Consider the following 16,409-nt stretch of genomic DNA (forward strand, 5'->3'; position numbering starts at 1 on the left):
CCGCCCAAGTAGTGCCCTCACTCCAAGCTTCTGTCCGCTCTGATTTCCTTCTATTTTTCAACTATAAAATAAAAACAATCAGAGATAAATGAGATGAAATGACTCCCACTATTCGCCCTGAACAAGCCCAAACTGTAAAACTAGTGTCACATATAAATCCACCAGTAAATTTAGAAATGCTCAGCTGTTGATTAAGAGAGAGAACTTCAGCCCTTATGTCCTCTAAAAGCTCCACTTGTGTCCTAGACCCCATTCCAAGCTCCTCAAAGACATTCTCCCCCTAATTATAGACCCTATTCTTAATATAATAAATACTTCTATAGAAAGTGCTTATGTTCCACGTCCTTCAAACATGACGTCATTAAACCTCTTCTGAAAAAGACTCATCTAGATCCCGACCTATTGTTAACCCTTTAGGCGCCAGAGATTATGGATGAAATAAATGTATAAATAAAAAACTTCCTGAGATACAGAGAACTGAAGCCGGGGCACAGCTCTGGGTCGGCAGTGCCCCTGGAGGCCCGTAGAAGCTCCACACTCCAGTTGATTCTTGGATAAAAGGGCACCCAGCCGGTCTCGAACTCGCGTGAGGCGGAGCAGGGATCATCCACCCCGCACACGGCCAGACTTTGCCCGGCCAGGGAGCACCTTCTGCGGGTCGGAGGCTCCGGGTCGGAGCCCCTGGAGCCTGGAGCCCTCACCGGGCCCCGAACTCGGCTGCCGGAGGCAGTGCAGTGCCTCATGGATAAAAGGGCACCCAGCCGGTCTCGAACTCGCGTGAGGCGGAGCAGGGATCATCCACCCCGCACACGGCCAGACTTTGCCCGGCCAGGGAGCACCTTCTGCGGGTCGGAGGCTCCGGGTCGGAGCCCCTGGAGCCTGGAGCCCTCACCGGGCCCCGAACTCGGCTGCCGGAGGCAGTGCAGTGCCTCATGGATAAAAGGGCACCCAGCCGGTCTCGAACTCGCGTGAGGCGGAGCAGGGATCATCCACCCCGCACACGGCCAGACTTTGCCCGGCCAGGGAGCACCTTCTGCGGGTCGGAGGCTCCGGGTCGGAGCCCCTGGAGCCTGGAGCCCTCACCGGGCCCCGAACTCGGCTGCCGGAGGCAGTGAAGTGCCTCATGGATAAAAGGGCACCCAGCCGGTCTCGAACTCGCGTGAGGCGGAGCAGGGATCATCCACCCCGCACACGACCAGACTTTGCCCGGGGAAGGGCCACTCTGGCTGGGCATGGCCCCCACTGAGCACCCCCTGGAACCCCTGGAGCCCCCGGAGCACCTCCAGAGCCACCCCCCACTCCTCCAGACTCTGCCCGGGGAAGGGACACTCTGGCTGGGCATGGCCTCCGCCGAGCACCCCCTGGAACCCCTGGAGCTCCTCCAGAGCCACCCCCCACTCCTCCAGACTCACCCCGGGGAAGGGCCACTCTGGCTGGGCATGGCCTCCACTGAGCACCCCCTGGAGCCCCCGGAGCACCTCCAGAGCCACCCCCCACTCTCCCCAGATTCTGCCCGGGGAAGGGCCACTCTGGCTGGGCATGGCCTCCGCTGAGCACCCCCTGGAGCCCCCGGAGCACCTCCAGAGCCACCCCCCACTCTCCCCAGACTCACCCCGGGGAAGGGCCACTCTGGCTGGGCATGGCCTCCGCTGAGCACCCCCTGGAACCCCTGGAGCCCCCGGAGCACCTCCAGAGCCACCCCCCACTCCTCCAGACTCTGCCCGGGGAAGGGACACTCTGGCTGGGCATGGCCTCCACTGAGCACCCCCTGGAGCCCCCGGAGCACCTCCAGAGCCACCCCCCACTCTCCCCAGACTATGCCCGGGGAAGGGCCACTCTGGCTGGGCATGGCCTCCGCCGAGCACCCCCTGGAGCCCCCGGAGCACCTCCAGAGCCACCCCCCACTCCTCCAGACTCACCCCGGGGAAGGGCCACTCTGGCTGGGCATGGCCTCCGCCGAGCACCCCCCTGGAACCCCTGGAGCCCCTCCAGAGCCACCCCCCACTCCTCCAGACTCACCCCGGGGAAGGGCAACTCTGGCTGGGCATGGCCTCCGCTGAGCACCCCCTGGAACCCCTGGAGCCCCCGGAGCACCTCCAGAGCCACCCCCCACTCCTCCAGACTCTGCCCGGGGAAGGGCCACTCTGGCTGGGCATGGCCTCCACTGAGCACCCCCTGGAGCCCCCGGAGCACCTCCAGAGCCACCCCCCACTCTCCCCAGACTATGCCCGGGGAAGGGCCACTCTGGCTGGGCATGGCCTCCGCCGAGCACCCCCTGGAGCCCCCGGAGCACCCCCAGAGCCACCCCCCACTCTCCCCAGACTATGCCCGGGGAAGGGCCACTCTGGCTGGGCATGGCCTCCGCCGGGCACCCCCTGGAGCCCCCGGAGCACCTCCAGAGCCACCCCCCACTCTCCCCAGAAGAAGAGAGGGGGACCCGGAGGCCGGCCTACTAGGGTAACAGGTTTAATTTAGAGCCGGGGCTCTGGACCACAAATGCCAACAACCCCGCAGTGCGCAGGAGCCTTCGAAGCTGGATGAAACCAGAACGGGGCCCTACGATGGCGGTGACCAGCCAGTTGATAGCAAAGTGAGCCCTGGACAGGAGCTGCATTTGACAAACTCAGAGACGAGGAAGGGACCGGAGTCGGACCAAATATATCATCTGGCGCTGTGTCCAGCGTAAGGGTGAGCCAGCGCAAATCAGGACCACAAATGCCAACAACCCCGCAGTGCGCAGGAGCCTTCGAAGCTGGATGAAACCAGAACGGGGCCCTACGATGGCGGTGACCAGCCAGTTGATAGCAAAGTGAGCCCTGGACAGGAGCTGCATTTGACAAACTCAGAGACGAGGAAGGGACCGGAGTCGGACCAAATATATCATCTGGCGCTGTGTCCAGCGTGAGGGTGAGCCAGCGCAAATCAGGACCACAAATGCCAACAACCCCGCAGTGCGCAGGAGCCTTCGAAGCTGGATGAAACCAGAACGGGGCCCTACGATGGCGGTGACCAGCCAGTTGATAGCAAAGTGAGCCCTGGACAGGCGCTGCATTTGACAAACTCAGAGACGAGGAAGGGACCGGAGTCGGACCAAATATATCATCTGGCGCTGTGTCCAGCGTAAGGGTGAGCCAGCGCAAATCAGGACCACAAATGCCAACAACCCCGCAGTGCACAGGAGCCTTCGAAGCTGGATGAAACCAGAACGGGGCCCTACGATGGCGGTGACCAGCCAGTTGATAGCAAAGTGAGCCCTGGACAGGAGCTGCATTTGACAAACTCAGAGACGAGGAAGGGACCGGAGTCGGACCAAAAATATGCGCCGGCCCTGCCCCCCGCCCCGCGCAGAGCCATCGGACACGTTGAGGCTGAAGGGGACTGGCGCAGAGCCCTTGGGCCCAGGGGCTAAGCGCAGCCATCATCCTTCAAGCCGCGCCTCCTGCTGCGCGGGGGTGAGTGACAATGGGCTCGGACTGTGGTTCCGTCGGACGCGTTGAGGCTGAAGGAGACTGGCGCAGAGCCCCTGTAACAGGGGCTAAGCGCAGCCATCATCCTCCAAGCCGCGCGTCCTTCAGTGCGGGGATGAGTGACAGTGGGCCTGGACTGTTGTTCCACCGGACGCGTTGAGGCTGAAGGGGACTGGTGCAGAGCCCCTGTGCCAGGGGCTAAGCGCAGCCATCATCCTCCAAGCCGCGCGTCCTTCTGCGCAGGGGTGAGTGACAATGGACCCGGACTGTGTTCCCACCGGACGCGTTGAGGCTGAAGGGGACTGGCTCAGAGCCCCTGGCACAGGGGCTAAGCGCAGCCATCATCCTCCAAGCCGCGCGTCCTTCAGTGCGGGGGTGAGTGACAGTGGGCCTGGACTGTTGTTCCACCGGACGCGTTGAGGCTGAAGGGGACTGGTGCAGAGCCCCTGTGCCAGGGGCTAAGCGCAGCCATCATCCTCCAAGTCGCGCGTCCTTCTGCGCAGGGGTGAGTGACAGTGGACCCGGACTGTGTTCCCACCGGACGCGTTGAGGCTGAAGGGGACTGGCTCAGAGCCCCTGGCACAGGGGCTAAGCACAGCCATCATCCTTCAAGCCGCGCGTCCTTCAGTGCGGGGGTGAGTGACGGTCCCATCTCCGGAGACAAGGGTCCAGGCGCGGGGGAAGCCAGTCAGACTGAAGCCCCGCGCCTGGTGGGACCTCTGTCTCGGCCTCGCTTCCAACGTGTCCGGCGTGAGGTTAGCCGGAGCAAACCACAGCCGCAAAATGTAAACAAACCCGCAGTGCGCAGGAGCCTTCGAAGCTGGATAAAACCAGAATGGGGCCCTACGATGGCGGGTCTTGAGTGCCAATAGACCAAGCTCCTTGTCTGGTATACATAGAACCATGATTTGTACCATTTTCATGGTTGATTCACGGATGATCCCTGCTCCGCCTCACGCGAGTTGGACGGCTGGGTGCCTTTTATCCATGAGGCACTGCACTGCCTCCGGCAGCCGAGTTCGGGGCCCGGTGAGGGCTCCAGGCTCCAGGGGCTCCAACCCGGAGCCTCCGACCCGCAGAAGGTGCTCCCTGGCCGGGCAAAGTCTGGCCGTGTGCGGTGTGGATGGCCCTGGGTCTGGGCGGCGCTAAGATCACGGAGCGGGTCACCTCCGCGTACAGCCCGTGGTCAGCGTGACACCGTGCTCTGCCCCGAGCAATCAGAGCAAACAGGAAGCTTCTGGAAGTGCCCGGGAGTCTGGTAAAATCAAGCCGAAAATAGACCCTCTCATGCCGGGTCTGAGCGGCGCTTAGAGCCCGGAGGAGCGCGGAGCGCGGGGCTCCATTCAGAGCCTCCGTGATCCGCCTTACAACCAGCTCTCACCTCCGCGTACAGCCCGTGGTCAGCGTGACACCGTGCTCTGCCCCGAGCAATCAGAGCAAACAGGAAGCTTCTGGAAGTGCCCGGGAGTCTGGTAAAATCAAGCCGAAAATAGACCCTCTCATGCCGGGTCTGAGCGGCGCTTAGAGCCCGGAGGAGCGCGGAGCGCGGGGCTCCATTCAGAGGCTCCGTGATCCGACGCTCACCTCCGCACCTCCGAACCATGACTTGACATTACGGCTGTGAAGGAGCCTTGGAAGCTGGATAAAACCAGAACGGGGCCCATCGATCGCGGTTCTCGTGTGCCCGTCAAACGAGCTCCTTGCCCGGTAGCCGCACAACCAGGAAATGTACCTGTTTCGATTGCGAAAAACGTCATTCTCAAATACGCCCGCCCCTCCCTCCCAACATTACCATTTTGCACATTCCGCGTGAGAGCAGCGTAAGAATTTCTCGCGAGCAGCGTGATTTAGCCCGGGAATCTTGAGCTGAACGCTTATTCCCACGAGCCCAAAAAACGACTAAGTCCAACGGTATATAGTGTACTATTGCCGAAAAACGACAGAGTCGCTCGGGTATAGTGTACTATTGCCGAAAAATGACAGAGTCTTTTCGGGTATAGTGTACTATTTCGGTTTTTACTCTAAGTCCCTCAGGGGCATATGGTGCTATACTATGATGGTCAGATCACCTCCAGGCCCCAGGGGAGTGCTTTTCTGGGGGCAAACAGTGCACTGATGATGGGGGATTATTTCATTTTGCTCATTTTGGTGTTTTTTCACATTTTAACCCATTTTCACCCCTTTTGCTCACAACTTCATACTACGGCCCGGAAAAACGACAGAGTCCCTCGGGTATAGTGTACTATTGCCGAAAAACGACAGAGTCCCTCGGGTATAGTGTACTATTGCCGAAAAAACGACAGAGTCCCTCGGGTATAGTGTACTATTGCCGAAAAACGACAGAGTCCCTCGGGTATAGTGTACTATTGCCGAAAAACGACAGAGTCCCTCGGGTATAGTGTACTATTGGCTGGAAGCTCGGTTTTTTTTCTAAGTCCAGCAGGGGTATATGGTACTATATTCTGGTGGTCAGATCACCTCCAGGCCCCAGGGGAGTGCTTTTCTGGGGGCAAACTGTGCACTGATGATGGGGGATTACTTCATTTTGCTCATTTTGGTGTTTTTTCACATTTTAACCCATTTTCACCCCTTTTGCTCACATCTTCAAACTCGGGCCCTGATTACAAGTTCTGACCAAATGATGACAAACACGGTATTTATTATGTATTTTTTTCATTTTTTTATTTTTCCAACTTATACATCCATCATTGGTGCCAGGCAGGTTGTGGAGAAAGCAGTGAAGAAAGGAGAGAGCCATCACAGAAAAGATGTCCATCCAGGGTCAAGGTACCCTGCACTTTTACATATCCAAATGACAGCATTTAAAGTTTTTTAGCGTATGGTATCTCTCGTTGCATGGAACCGCACAGAGGCCAACGCCACACTGACGGCACCTGTACTTTGTTTGCCGCCTGCCTTTGGTACGAGAGCGGTCAGAGCACACGGCGCAGTCTGGACGTCCCTCTGCTTGACAAAGCCAATGACGCTCTGTGAGTCTCTGTGGCATTTCACCCTCCGGTCTTGAGCGCCTTTCTTGTTTTTTGGAGTGATCAGCCAGTAATGCATCAATAATGTTCTGAATGTAAACCTTTAAAGGTTTGTGTGGGCCTGGAGTGGATTTGGTGTATATGATGTGTGAGTTGACAATACTTATGCTTATAATGGCATTGAATATGCGATGATACCATTTCCGGGACCTGTGTGGAAAGAGGAATGTCTTCATCCTCTGGTCAGCAGTGTCCACTCCACCCATGTAGGCGTTGTACTGGTCGACACATACAGGTCTTTTGATGTCACGGAAGCCAGTGTCATCTGTCTTGGATCGGATCCTCCTCTGAACACAATCATTTCCATGGACTGTGGACAACATGGTGAGACGTTTAGTATCGTGCCAAGCACAAGCCAGGAGTTTTCCCTTTCTGCAAAAAACTGGGTCATCTCCTTTTTTCAGCTGTAAGACACTTTTACCAAGGCATTTTGGCATCCCCAACCTGGTAATCCTTACCGTCCCACACAGTCCAGTTTCCAAATCTGCTAATTCATTTGCAATTACAGGCGAGGTATAGTAACTGTCCATGTAAATCTCGTGTCCTTTGCCCGTAAAGGGAGAAACCAACTCACGGACAACTGCGTGTGTTGCACTGATGTTGCTTGCATTATTTTTGTACTGTCCAGTGTGCATTGACCAGCGCAAAACATACCCTGAACAGCTTTCACTCAGGGCATACACTCTATAGCCATATTTGTCAGGTTTATTCGGAGAGTAACATTTTAGTGAAGATCTCCCCTTGAAAGCTATTGTCATTTCATCTAAAGAAAGCTCCTTGATTGGACTGTAAACTGCTGCAAATTTGGGAATAATCAAATCTATTATTGGGCGGACTTTGAACAGTTTATCGTGCCCGGGCTCGCCTGTTCTCACATAATCATTATTGTTGACAAAATGAAAGAACGAAAGAATGATTTCAAATCTGTTTCTTGACATTACATTTCCAAATCCAGGCGTTTGTGTAAGCCAAAATGTTCCCCAGTAATCCTCGATTTCAGGTTTCTCAACAAGGCCCATGGAGAGATGCAAAGCGAAGAAAGCTTTCATTTCGGTGACTGATACATCATACCACTCAAGAAATCTTGTGTCTTCAGAATCATAGGTGCCATACACTGATGTGCATATCTATTTGTCTCATCAGTAATGAAAGTCCAAAACTGATCGGTCAGAAAGAGTGACAGAATATCAAATGGATTAGCATCCGTCAGATCCATCTCTCCTGTGTAGCCAACTGGGTCTTCAAAAGGTTTGATCCATGCCTCAAATACCTCGACCTCTCTCAGCATGTCCCAGCTCTCATCCACCGGGCAAGTTTTACTGCAGCCACTGGTTCCACTGGTTCCTCGCCTCCGTCTGTCCTTTGCACCTGTCCGTTGTTTCGAAGTCCCTTCATCTCCACTTGGAAATCCATCGTCACTCTCGGGGAGATAATACCCTTCAGAGTCAGAATCTTCTGTAAATTGCATGCCACGTGTACTTCCTCCAGCCATTTTTTTCCTTACCGGATCTGCCCTGGATCATACCTGGCTAATAAAGGGAAGTTGCACCGAACCGACCAATGACTGAAGTGATTCATTTTCTACTATTATTTCATTAATTTCCTTGTACGGTAAAGTTGCATTTCTGCGACTTTGGCGCTTAAAGGGTTAGCATGAGGGTATGATGGCACATTTGCATGTAACGTGACGGCGAAAACAAACTGAATGACTTTTTTTAACCTGAGAGAGGAGGTGCACCGTTCTCGGAGGTACTGCAATACCGAGCCGATGCGTGGAGTGGACGGAGCAAGCCCCAAATTCCATCTCCCTGGTCCAAAAATCAATTTAATATACGGTCCCCGGGTAGGGGACGTATCAGATATTAAACTGATAAGAACAGATACTACACTTGATCTTAGCCAAAAGGCCGAGAAGCGATGCCCACAATGGGTTCGGGGAGCAGTGAGCTCTCCCAACGCTGACCCTCCCGTCAACGGTCCAAAGCGGCGCCCGCGCAAAGCGCCCGGCGGAGGGGCCGGAGCGCGAGCGGCGTACATGGAAACGACCCTTTGGGTTTTTTTTTTTTTCCTCTGACAAAAAACAAGAGGGGAGAGAGCGAACGCAGTCCCCCACTACCAGAAATTATGCAGTTGAGATTCCCACATTTGGGGAATTCACAGGGGTCAGCACATCCTGTTTGTGCAATGGACGAGCCTCGCCCTGGGTGAACCACCTTCCTGATCATGGTGTCGCCCCTGCCAGGTAAGTATGAGTTGCTCCGCTCCGAGCCAAGGCCCAGGCCCTGGAAGAGGCAATGTGGCAGCATGGTCCTTCCGGCCATTTGCATGGACCAGCTTCCACCCGACGATTGAGCCCCAGGTTAAACGGCAGCGATACACACGCAAGTCTGTGCGTTCTAAGCACTCTTTTTTACTTTTAAAGTTCTTGAACACGGGATGCCAAACGGAGGGTACGCAAGGGCATGTTTAAAGGCCGACAAGACACAACCTTTGCTCTTGGAGGATGACCGCTTGCTTGCTTTAGACATAGGTAGAAAAGCCCCGCATTGAAGCAGGGCATCAAAAAATTGGAAAGATCTCTTGTTGTCCCTCTCCACGGAAATCTTTAGTAAAAGGCGAAAGATTTATACGCTCTGAAGAGAAACAAGAGTGCCACGTTGCAGCGCCACACGGCGTCCAGTACTTGAGGGCACACGGGGCTTCATCACGGGCAGTGTACTTCTGTTCACGCGCTCATTTGCATCGGCGGTCGCGCGGCAAAAGGGGCACGACAGGCTCGCACGTCGTTTCTGTAGTGTAGCGGTTATCACGTTCGCCTAACGCGCGAAAGGTCCTCGGCTCGAAACCGGGCAGAAACAAAGCCTCCTTATGTTTGCTTCAATCTTTAACACGGTTCATTCCAAACTCGATGGTTTATTCCTAGAAAAGAGGGAGGAGCGGAGGAATTGTCGGCGTAGTCCTTCAAACTTTTCATCACAGAGATCGGGGGAAAAAGACACCGACACACACGCCCCAAAAAAAAAAAAAAAAAAAAAGGGGCCCCCCTGCAGCCCCATATGTCCTCGTTAGTATAGTGGACAGTATCTCCGCTTGTCACGCGGAAGACCTGGGTTCGATTCCCAGACGGGGAGAGAAAGTGCGTTTTACCCAGCACGAAAGCGTTGCACTGACGCTGAGGACTTGTCCCACCAACGTACCTGCGCTACACTATCGCTTCTGTAGTGTAGCGGTTATCACGTTTGCGTCACACGCAAAAGGTCCCCGGCTCGAAACCGGGCAGAAGCACGCCCTCATGCGAAGACTTTACTTGTCGAGGATGGGTTTGAAAGTCGGTGTTGCGTTTGACCCCCCCCCCAAAAAAAAACAAAACAACTAGTCACATGTACTGTACTCCACAAAGGGGCCACTCAAATTCCAAAGGTGGCCTATTTTGCACAAGGGTTTACGTGGAATGGGCTACCTCCCAAGGGGGTTGGGTTTAGGAACAGATACTTCACCTTCCCTCCCCCTCTTCTCCAGTCAGGGCTTTTGGCGGGAGATTTGAAATATCCAGCCCTTCCACTCAAAACGTCTCCGAGAATTTTTGTCCACTTCCGGAGCAGACAAACGGCAAGGAAGCGTTTAACATGAGGGTATGATGGCACATTTGCATGTAACGTGACGGCGAAAACAAACTGAATGACTTTTTTTAACCTGAGAGAGGAGGTGCACCGTTCTCGGAGGTACTGCAATACCGAGCCGATGCGTGGAGTGGACGGAGCAAGCCCCAAATTCCATCTCCCTGGTCCAAAAATCAATTTAATATACGGTCCCCGGGTAGGGGACGTATCAGATATTAAACTGATAAGAACAGATACTACACTTGATCTTAGCCAAAAGGCCGAGAAGCGATGCCCACAATGGGTTCGGGGAGCAGTGAGCTCTCCCCACGCTGACCCTCCCGTCAACGGTCCAAAGCGGCGCCCGCGCAAAGCGCCCGGCGGAGGGGCCGGAGCGCGAGCGGCGTACATGGAAACGACCCTTTGGGTTTTTTTTTTTTTCCTCTGACAAAAAACAAGAGGGGAGAGCGCGAACGCAGTCCCCCACTACCAGAAATTATGCAGTTGAGATTCCCACATTTGGGGAATTCACAGGGGTCAGCACATCCTGTTTGTGCAATGGACGAGCCTCGCCCTGGGTGAACCACCTTCCTGATCATGGTGTCGCCCCTGCCAGGTAAGTATGAGTTGCTCCGCTCCGAGCCAAGGCCCAGGCCCTGGAAGAGGCAATGTGGCAGCATGGTCCTTCCGGCCATTTGCATGGACCAGCTTCCACCCGACGATTGAGCCCCAGGTTAAACGGCAGCGATACACACGCAAGTCTGTGCGTTCTAAGCACTCTTTTTTACTTTTAAAGTTCTTGAACACGGGATGCCAAACGGAGGGTACGCAAGGGCATGTTTAAAGGCCGACAAGACACAACCTTTGCTCTTGGAGGATGACCGCTTGCTTGCTTTAGACATAGGTAGAAAAGCCCCGCATTGAAGCAGGGCATCAAAAAATTGGAAAGATCTCTTGTTGTCCCTCTCCACGGAAATCTTTAGTAAAAGGCGAAAGATTTATACGCTCTGAAGAGAAACAAGAGTGCCACGTTGCAGCGCCACACGGCGTCCAGTACTTGAGGGCACACGGGGCTTCATCACGGGCAGTGTACTTCTGTTCACGCGCTCATTTGCATCGGCGGTCGCGCGGCAAAAGGGACACGACAGGCTCGCACGTCGTTTCTGTAGTGTAGCGGTTATCACGTTCGCCTAACGCGCGAAAGGTCCTCGGCTCGAAACCGGGCAGAAACAAAGCCTCCTTTTATGTTTGCTTCAATCTTTAACACGGTTCATTCCAAACTCGATGGTTTATTCCTAGAAAAGAGGGAGGAGCGGAGGAATTGTCGGCGTAGTCCTTCAAACTTTTCATCACAGAGATCGGGGGAAAAAGACACCGACACACACGCCCCAAAAAAAAAAAAAAAAAAAAAGGGGCCCCCCTGCAGCCCCATATGTCCTCGTTAGTATAGTGGACAGTATCTCCGCTTGTCACGCGGAAGACCTGGGTTCGATTCCCAGACGGGGAGAGAAAGTGAGTTTTACCCAGCACGAAAGCGTTGCACTGACGCTGAGGACTTGTCCCACTAACGTACCTGCGCTACACTATCGCTTCTGTAGTCTAGCGGTTATCACGTTTGCCTCACACGCAAAAGGTCCCCGGCTCGAAACCGGGCAGAAGCACGCCCTCATGCGAAGACTTTACTTGTCGAGGATGGGTTTGAAAGTCGGTGTTGCGTTTGACCCCCCCCCCAAAAAAAAACAAAACAACTAGTCACATGTACTGTACTCCACAAAGGGGCCACTCAAATTCCAAAGGTGGCCTATTTTGCACAAGGGTTTACGTGGAATGGGCTACCTCCCAAGGGGGTTGGGTTTAGGAACAGATACTTCACCTTCCCTCCCCCTCTTCTCCAGTCAGGGCTTTTGGCGGGAGATTTGAAATATCCAGCCCTTCCACTCAAAACGTCTCCGAGAATTTTTGTCCACTTCCGGAGCAGACAAACGGCAAGGAAGCGTTTAACATGAGGGTATGATGGCACATTTGCATGTAACGTGACGGCGAAAACAAACTGAATGACTTTTTTTAACCTGAGAGAGGAGGTGCACCGTTCTCGGAGGTACTGCAATACCGAGCCGATGCGTGGAGTGGACGGAGCAAGCCCCAAATTCCATCTCCCTGGTCCAAAAATCAATTTAATATACGGTCCCCGGGTAGGGGACGTATCAGATATTAAACTGATAAGAACAGATACTACACTTGATCTTAGCCAAAAGGCCGAGAAGCGATGCCCACAATGGGTTCGGGGAGCAGTGAGCTCTCCCCACGCTGACCCTCCCGTCAACGGTCCAAAGCGGCGCCCGCGCAAAGCGCCCGGCGGAGGGGCCGGAGCGCGAGCGGCGTACATGGAAACGACCCTTTGGGTTTTTTTTTTTTTCCTCTGACAAAAAACAAGATGGGAGAGCGCGAACGCAGTCCCCCACTACCAGAAATTATGCAGTTGAGATTCCCACATTTGGGGAATTCACAGGGGTCAGCACATCCTGTTTGTGCAATGGACGAGCCTCGCCCTGGGTGAACCACCTTCCTGATCATGGTGTCGCCCCTGCCAGGTAAGTATGAGTTGCTCCGCTCCGAGCCAAGGCCCAGGCCCTGGAAGAGGCAATGTGGCAGCATGGTCCTTCCGGCCATTTGCATGGACCAGCTTCCACCCGACGATTGAGCCCCAGGTTAAACGGCAGCGATACACACGCAAGTCTGTGCGTTCTAAGCACTCTTTTTTACTTTTAAAGTTCTTGAACACGGGATGCCAAACGGAGGGTACGCAAGGGCATGTTTAAAGGCCGACAAGACACAACCTTTGCTCTTGGAGGATGACCGCTTGCTTGCTTTAGACATAGGTAGAAAAGCCCCGCATTGAAGCAGGGCATCAAAAAATTGGAAAGATCTCTTGTTGTCCCTCTCCACGGAAATCTTTAGTAAAAGGCGAAAGATTTATACGCTCTGAAGAGAAACAAGAGTGCCACGTTGCAGCGCCACACGGCGTCCAGTACTTGAGGGCACACGGGGCTTCATCACGGGCAGTGTACTTCTGTTCACGCGCTCATTTGCATCGGCGGTCGCGCGGCAAAAGGGACACGACAGGCTCGCACGTCGTTTCTGTAGTGTAGCGGTTATCACGTTCGCCTAACGCGCGAAAGGTCCTCGGCTCGAAACCGGGCAGAAACAAAGCCTCCTTTTATGTTTGCTTCAATCTTTAACACGGTTCATTCCAAACTCGATGGTTTATTCCTAGAAAAGAGGGAGGAGCGGAGGAATTGTCGGCGTAGTCCTTCAAACTTTTCATCACAGAGATCGGGGGAAAAAGACACCGACACACACGCCCCAAAAAAAAAAAAAAAAAAAAAGGGGCCCCCCTGCAGCCCCATATGTCCTCGTTAGTATAGTGGACAGTATCTCCGCTTGTTACGCGGAAGACCTGGGTTCGATTCCCAGACGGGGAGAGAAAGTGCGTTTTACCCAGCACGAAAGCGTTGCACTGACGCTGAGGACTTGTCCCACCAACGTACCTGCGCTACACTATCGCTTCTGTAGTGTAGCGGTTATCACGTTTGCCTCACACGCAAAAGGTCCCCGGCTCGAAACCGGGCAGAAGCACGCCCTCATGCGAAGACTTTACTTGTCGAGGATGGGTTTGAAAGTCGGTGTTGCGTTTGACCCCCCCCCCCCCAAAAAAAAACAAAACAACTAGTCACATGTACTGTACTCCACAAAGGGGCCACTCAAATTCCAAAGGTGGCCTATTTTGCACAAGGGTTTACGTGGAATGGGCTACCTCCCAAGGGGGTTTAGGAACAGATACTTCACCTTCCCTCCCCCTCTTCTCCAGTCAGGGCTTTTGGCGGGAGATTTGAAATATCCAGCCCTTCCACTCAAAACGTCTCCGAGAATTTTTGTCCACTTCCGGAGCAGACAAACGGCAAGGAAGCGTTTAACATGAGGGTATGATGGCACATTTGCATGTAACGTGACGGCGAAAACAAACTGAATGACTTTTTTTAACCTGAGAGAGGAGGTGCACCGTTCTCGGAGGTACTGCAATACCGAGCCGATGCGTGGAGTGGACGGAGCAAGCCCCAAATTCCATCTCCCTGGTCCAAAAATCAATTTAATATACGGTCCCCGGGTAGGGGACACTTGATCTTAGCCAAAAGGCCGAGAAGCGATGCCCACAATGGGTTCGGGGAGCAGTGAGCTCTCCCCACGCTGACCCTCCCGTCAACGGTCCAAAGCGGCGCCCGCGCAAAGCGCCCGGCGGAGGGGCCGGAGCGCGAGCGGCGTACATGGAAACGACCCTTTGGGTTTTTTTTTTTTTCCTCTGACAAAAAACAAGATGGGAGAGCGCGAACGCAGTCCCCCACTACCAGAAATTATGCAGTTGAGATTCCCACATTTGGGGAATTCACAGGGGTCAGCACATCCTGTTTGTGCAATGGACGAGCCTCGCCCTGGGTGAACCACCTTCCTGATCATGGTGTCGCCCCTGCCAGGTAAGTATGAGTTGCTCCGCTCCGAGCCAAGGCCCAGGCCCTGGAAGAGGCAATGTGGCAGCATGGTCCTTCCGGCCATTTGCATGGACCAGCTTCCACCCGACGATTGAGCCCCAGGTTAAACGGCAGCGATACACACGCAAGTCTGTGCGTTCTAAGCACTCTTTTTTACTTTTAAAGTTCTTGAACACGGGATGCCAAACGGAGGGTACGCAAGGGCATGTTTAAAGGCCGACAAGACACAACCTTTGCTCTTGGAGGATGACCGCTTGCTTGCTTTAGACATAGGTAGAAAAGCCCCGCATTGAAGCAGGGCATCAAAAAATTGGAAAGATCTCTTGTTGTCCCTCTCCACGGAAATCTTTAGTAAAAGGCGAAAGATTTATACGCTCTGAAGAGAAACAAGAGTGCCACGTTGCAGCGCCACACGGCGTCCAGTACTTGAGGGCACACGGGGCTTCATCACGGGCAGTGTACTTCTGTTCACGCGCTCATTTGCATCGGCGGTCGCGCGGCAAAAGGGACACGACAGGCTCGCACGTCGTTTCTGTAGTGTAGCGGTTATCACGTTCGCCTAACGCGCGAAAGGTCCTCGGCTCGAAACCGGGCAGAAACAAAGCCTCCTTTTATGTTTGCTTCAATCTTTAACACGGTTCATTCCAAACTCGATGGTTTATTCCTAGAAAAGAGGGAGGAGCGGAGGAATTGTCGGCGTAGTCCTTCAAACTTTTCATCACAGAGATCGGGGGAAAAAGACACCGACACACACGCCCCAAAAAAAAAAAAAAAAAAAAAGGGGCCCCCCTGCAGCCCCATATGTCCTCGTTAGTATAGTGGACAGTATCTCAGCTTGTCACGCGGAAGACCTGGGTTCGATTCCCAGACGGGGAGAGAAAGTGCGTTTTACCCAGCACGAAAGCGTTGCACTGACGCTGAGGACTTGTCCCACCAACGTACCTGCGCTACACTATCGCTTCTGTAGTGTAGCGGTTATCACGTTTGCCTCACACGCAAAAGGTCCCCGGCTCGAAACCGGGCAGAAGCATGCCCTCATGCGAAGACTTTACTTGTCGAGGATGGGTTTGAAAGTCGGTGTCGCGTTTGACCCCCCCCCAAAAAAAAACAAAACAACTAGTCACATGTACTGTACTCCACAAAGGGGCCACTCAAATTCCAAAGGTGGCCTATTTTGCACAAGGGTTTACGTGGAATGGGCTACCTCCCAAGGGGGTTGGGTTTAGGAACAGATACTTCACCTTCCCTCCCCCTCTTCTCCAGTCAGGGCTTTTGGCGGGAGATTTGAAATATCCAGCCCTTCCACTCAAAACGTCTCCGAGAATTTTTGTCCACTTCCGGAGCAGACAAACGGCAAGGAAGCGTTTAACATGAGGGTATGATGGCACATTTGCATGTAACGTGACGGCGAAAACAAACTGAATGACTTTTTTTAACCTGAGAGAGGAGGTGCACCGTTCTCGGAGGTACTGCAATACCGAGCCGATGCGTGGAGTGGACGGAGCAAGCCCCAAATTCCATCTCCCTGGTCCAAAAATCAATTTAATATACGGTCCCCGGGTAGGGGACGTATCAGATATTAAACTGATAAGAACAGATACTACACTTGATCTTAGCCAAAAGGCCGAGAAGCGATGCCCACAATGGGTTCGGGGAGCAGTGAGCTCTCCCCACGCTGACCCTCCCGTCAACGGTCCAAAGCGGCGCCCTCGCAAAGCGCCCGGCGGAGGGGCCGGAGCGCGAGCGGCGTAC

General features: G+C 54.1%; 18 non-coding genes and 1 pseudogene across 18 annotated transcripts; 6 read left to right on the top strand and 13 right to left on the bottom strand.

The window, feature by feature from the left end:
• Window positions 1-8,241: 8,241 nt before the first annotated feature.
• LOC140374929 (U2 spliceosomal RNA) lies at window positions 8,242-8,433 on the bottom strand. The gene has a single exon (XR_011929251.1). It is a non-coding gene; the product is annotated as a U2 spliceosomal RNA (small nuclear RNA).
• Window positions 8,434-8,598: 165 nt separating this feature from the next.
• LOC140374917 (U1 spliceosomal RNA) lies at window positions 8,599-8,764 on the bottom strand. Its single transcript, XR_011929240.1, has one exon. It is a non-coding gene; the product is annotated as a U1 spliceosomal RNA (small nuclear RNA).
• A 287-nt stretch (window positions 8,765-9,051) lies between these two features.
• LOC140375066 (U5 spliceosomal RNA) lies at window positions 9,052-9,165 on the bottom strand. The gene has a single exon (XR_011929379.1). It is a non-coding gene; the product is annotated as a U5 spliceosomal RNA (small nuclear RNA).
• A 134-nt stretch (window positions 9,166-9,299) lies between these two features.
• Window positions 9,300-9,372, top strand: trnav-aac (transfer RNA valine (anticodon AAC)). The gene has a single exon. It is a non-coding gene; the product is annotated as a tRNA-Val (tRNA).
• Window positions 9,373-10,214: 842 nt separating this feature from the next.
• LOC140374930 (U2 spliceosomal RNA) lies at window positions 10,215-10,406 on the bottom strand. Its single transcript, XR_011929252.1, has one exon. It is a non-coding gene; the product is annotated as a U2 spliceosomal RNA (small nuclear RNA).
• Window positions 10,407-10,571: 165 nt separating this feature from the next.
• On the bottom strand, window positions 10,572-10,737 carry LOC140375051 (U1 spliceosomal RNA). The gene has a single exon (XR_011929368.1). It is a non-coding gene; the product is annotated as a U1 spliceosomal RNA (small nuclear RNA).
• Window positions 10,738-11,024: 287 nt separating this feature from the next.
• On the bottom strand, window positions 11,025-11,138 carry LOC140375067 (U5 spliceosomal RNA). Its single transcript, XR_011929380.1, has one exon. It is a non-coding gene; the product is annotated as a U5 spliceosomal RNA (small nuclear RNA).
• Window positions 11,139-11,272: 134 nt separating this feature from the next.
• On the top strand, window positions 11,273-11,345 carry trnav-aac (transfer RNA valine (anticodon AAC)). Its single transcript has one exon. It is a non-coding gene; the product is annotated as a tRNA-Val (tRNA).
• An 844-nt stretch (window positions 11,346-12,189) lies between these two features.
• On the bottom strand, window positions 12,190-12,381 carry LOC140374931 (U2 spliceosomal RNA). The gene has a single exon (XR_011929253.1). It is a non-coding gene; the product is annotated as a U2 spliceosomal RNA (small nuclear RNA).
• A 165-nt stretch (window positions 12,382-12,546) lies between these two features.
• LOC140374904 (U1 spliceosomal RNA) lies at window positions 12,547-12,712 on the bottom strand. Its single transcript, XR_011929228.1, has one exon. It is a non-coding gene; the product is annotated as a U1 spliceosomal RNA (small nuclear RNA).
• Window positions 12,713-12,999: 287 nt separating this feature from the next.
• LOC140375068 (U5 spliceosomal RNA) lies at window positions 13,000-13,113 on the bottom strand. Its single transcript, XR_011929381.1, has one exon. It is a non-coding gene; the product is annotated as a U5 spliceosomal RNA (small nuclear RNA).
• A 134-nt stretch (window positions 13,114-13,247) lies between these two features.
• On the top strand, window positions 13,248-13,320 carry trnav-aac (transfer RNA valine (anticodon AAC)). Its single transcript has one exon. It is a non-coding gene; the product is annotated as a tRNA-Val (tRNA).
• Window positions 13,321-13,676: 356 nt separating this feature from the next.
• Window positions 13,677-13,749, top strand: trnav-cac (transfer RNA valine (anticodon CAC)). Its single transcript has one exon. It is a non-coding gene; the product is annotated as a tRNA-Val (tRNA).
• A 413-nt stretch (window positions 13,750-14,162) lies between these two features.
• Window positions 14,163-14,319, bottom strand: LOC140375065 (U2 spliceosomal RNA; annotated as a pseudogene).
• Window positions 14,320-14,484: 165 nt separating this feature from the next.
• Window positions 14,485-14,650, bottom strand: LOC140374905 (U1 spliceosomal RNA). The gene has a single exon (XR_011929229.1). It is a non-coding gene; the product is annotated as a U1 spliceosomal RNA (small nuclear RNA).
• Window positions 14,651-14,937: 287 nt separating this feature from the next.
• On the bottom strand, window positions 14,938-15,051 carry LOC140375070 (U5 spliceosomal RNA). Its single transcript, XR_011929382.1, has one exon. It is a non-coding gene; the product is annotated as a U5 spliceosomal RNA (small nuclear RNA).
• A 134-nt stretch (window positions 15,052-15,185) lies between these two features.
• On the top strand, window positions 15,186-15,258 carry trnav-aac (transfer RNA valine (anticodon AAC)). The gene has a single exon. It is a non-coding gene; the product is annotated as a tRNA-Val (tRNA).
• A 356-nt stretch (window positions 15,259-15,614) lies between these two features.
• Window positions 15,615-15,687, top strand: trnav-cac (transfer RNA valine (anticodon CAC)). Its single transcript has one exon. It is a non-coding gene; the product is annotated as a tRNA-Val (tRNA).
• A 414-nt stretch (window positions 15,688-16,101) lies between these two features.
• Window positions 16,102-16,293, bottom strand: LOC140374932 (U2 spliceosomal RNA). Its single transcript, XR_011929254.1, has one exon. It is a non-coding gene; the product is annotated as a U2 spliceosomal RNA (small nuclear RNA).
• Between the last annotated feature and the right edge of the window lie 116 nt (window positions 16,294-16,409).

Source organism: Eucyclogobius newberryi, unplaced genomic scaffold (genome assembly GCF_026437365.1).
Source record: "Eucyclogobius newberryi isolate DKJ021-1_F unplaced genomic scaffold, fEucNew1.0.hap1 SCAF_32, whole genome shotgun sequence".
Taxonomy (NCBI): Eukaryota; Metazoa; Chordata; class Actinopteri; order Gobiiformes; family Gobiidae; genus Eucyclogobius; species Eucyclogobius newberryi.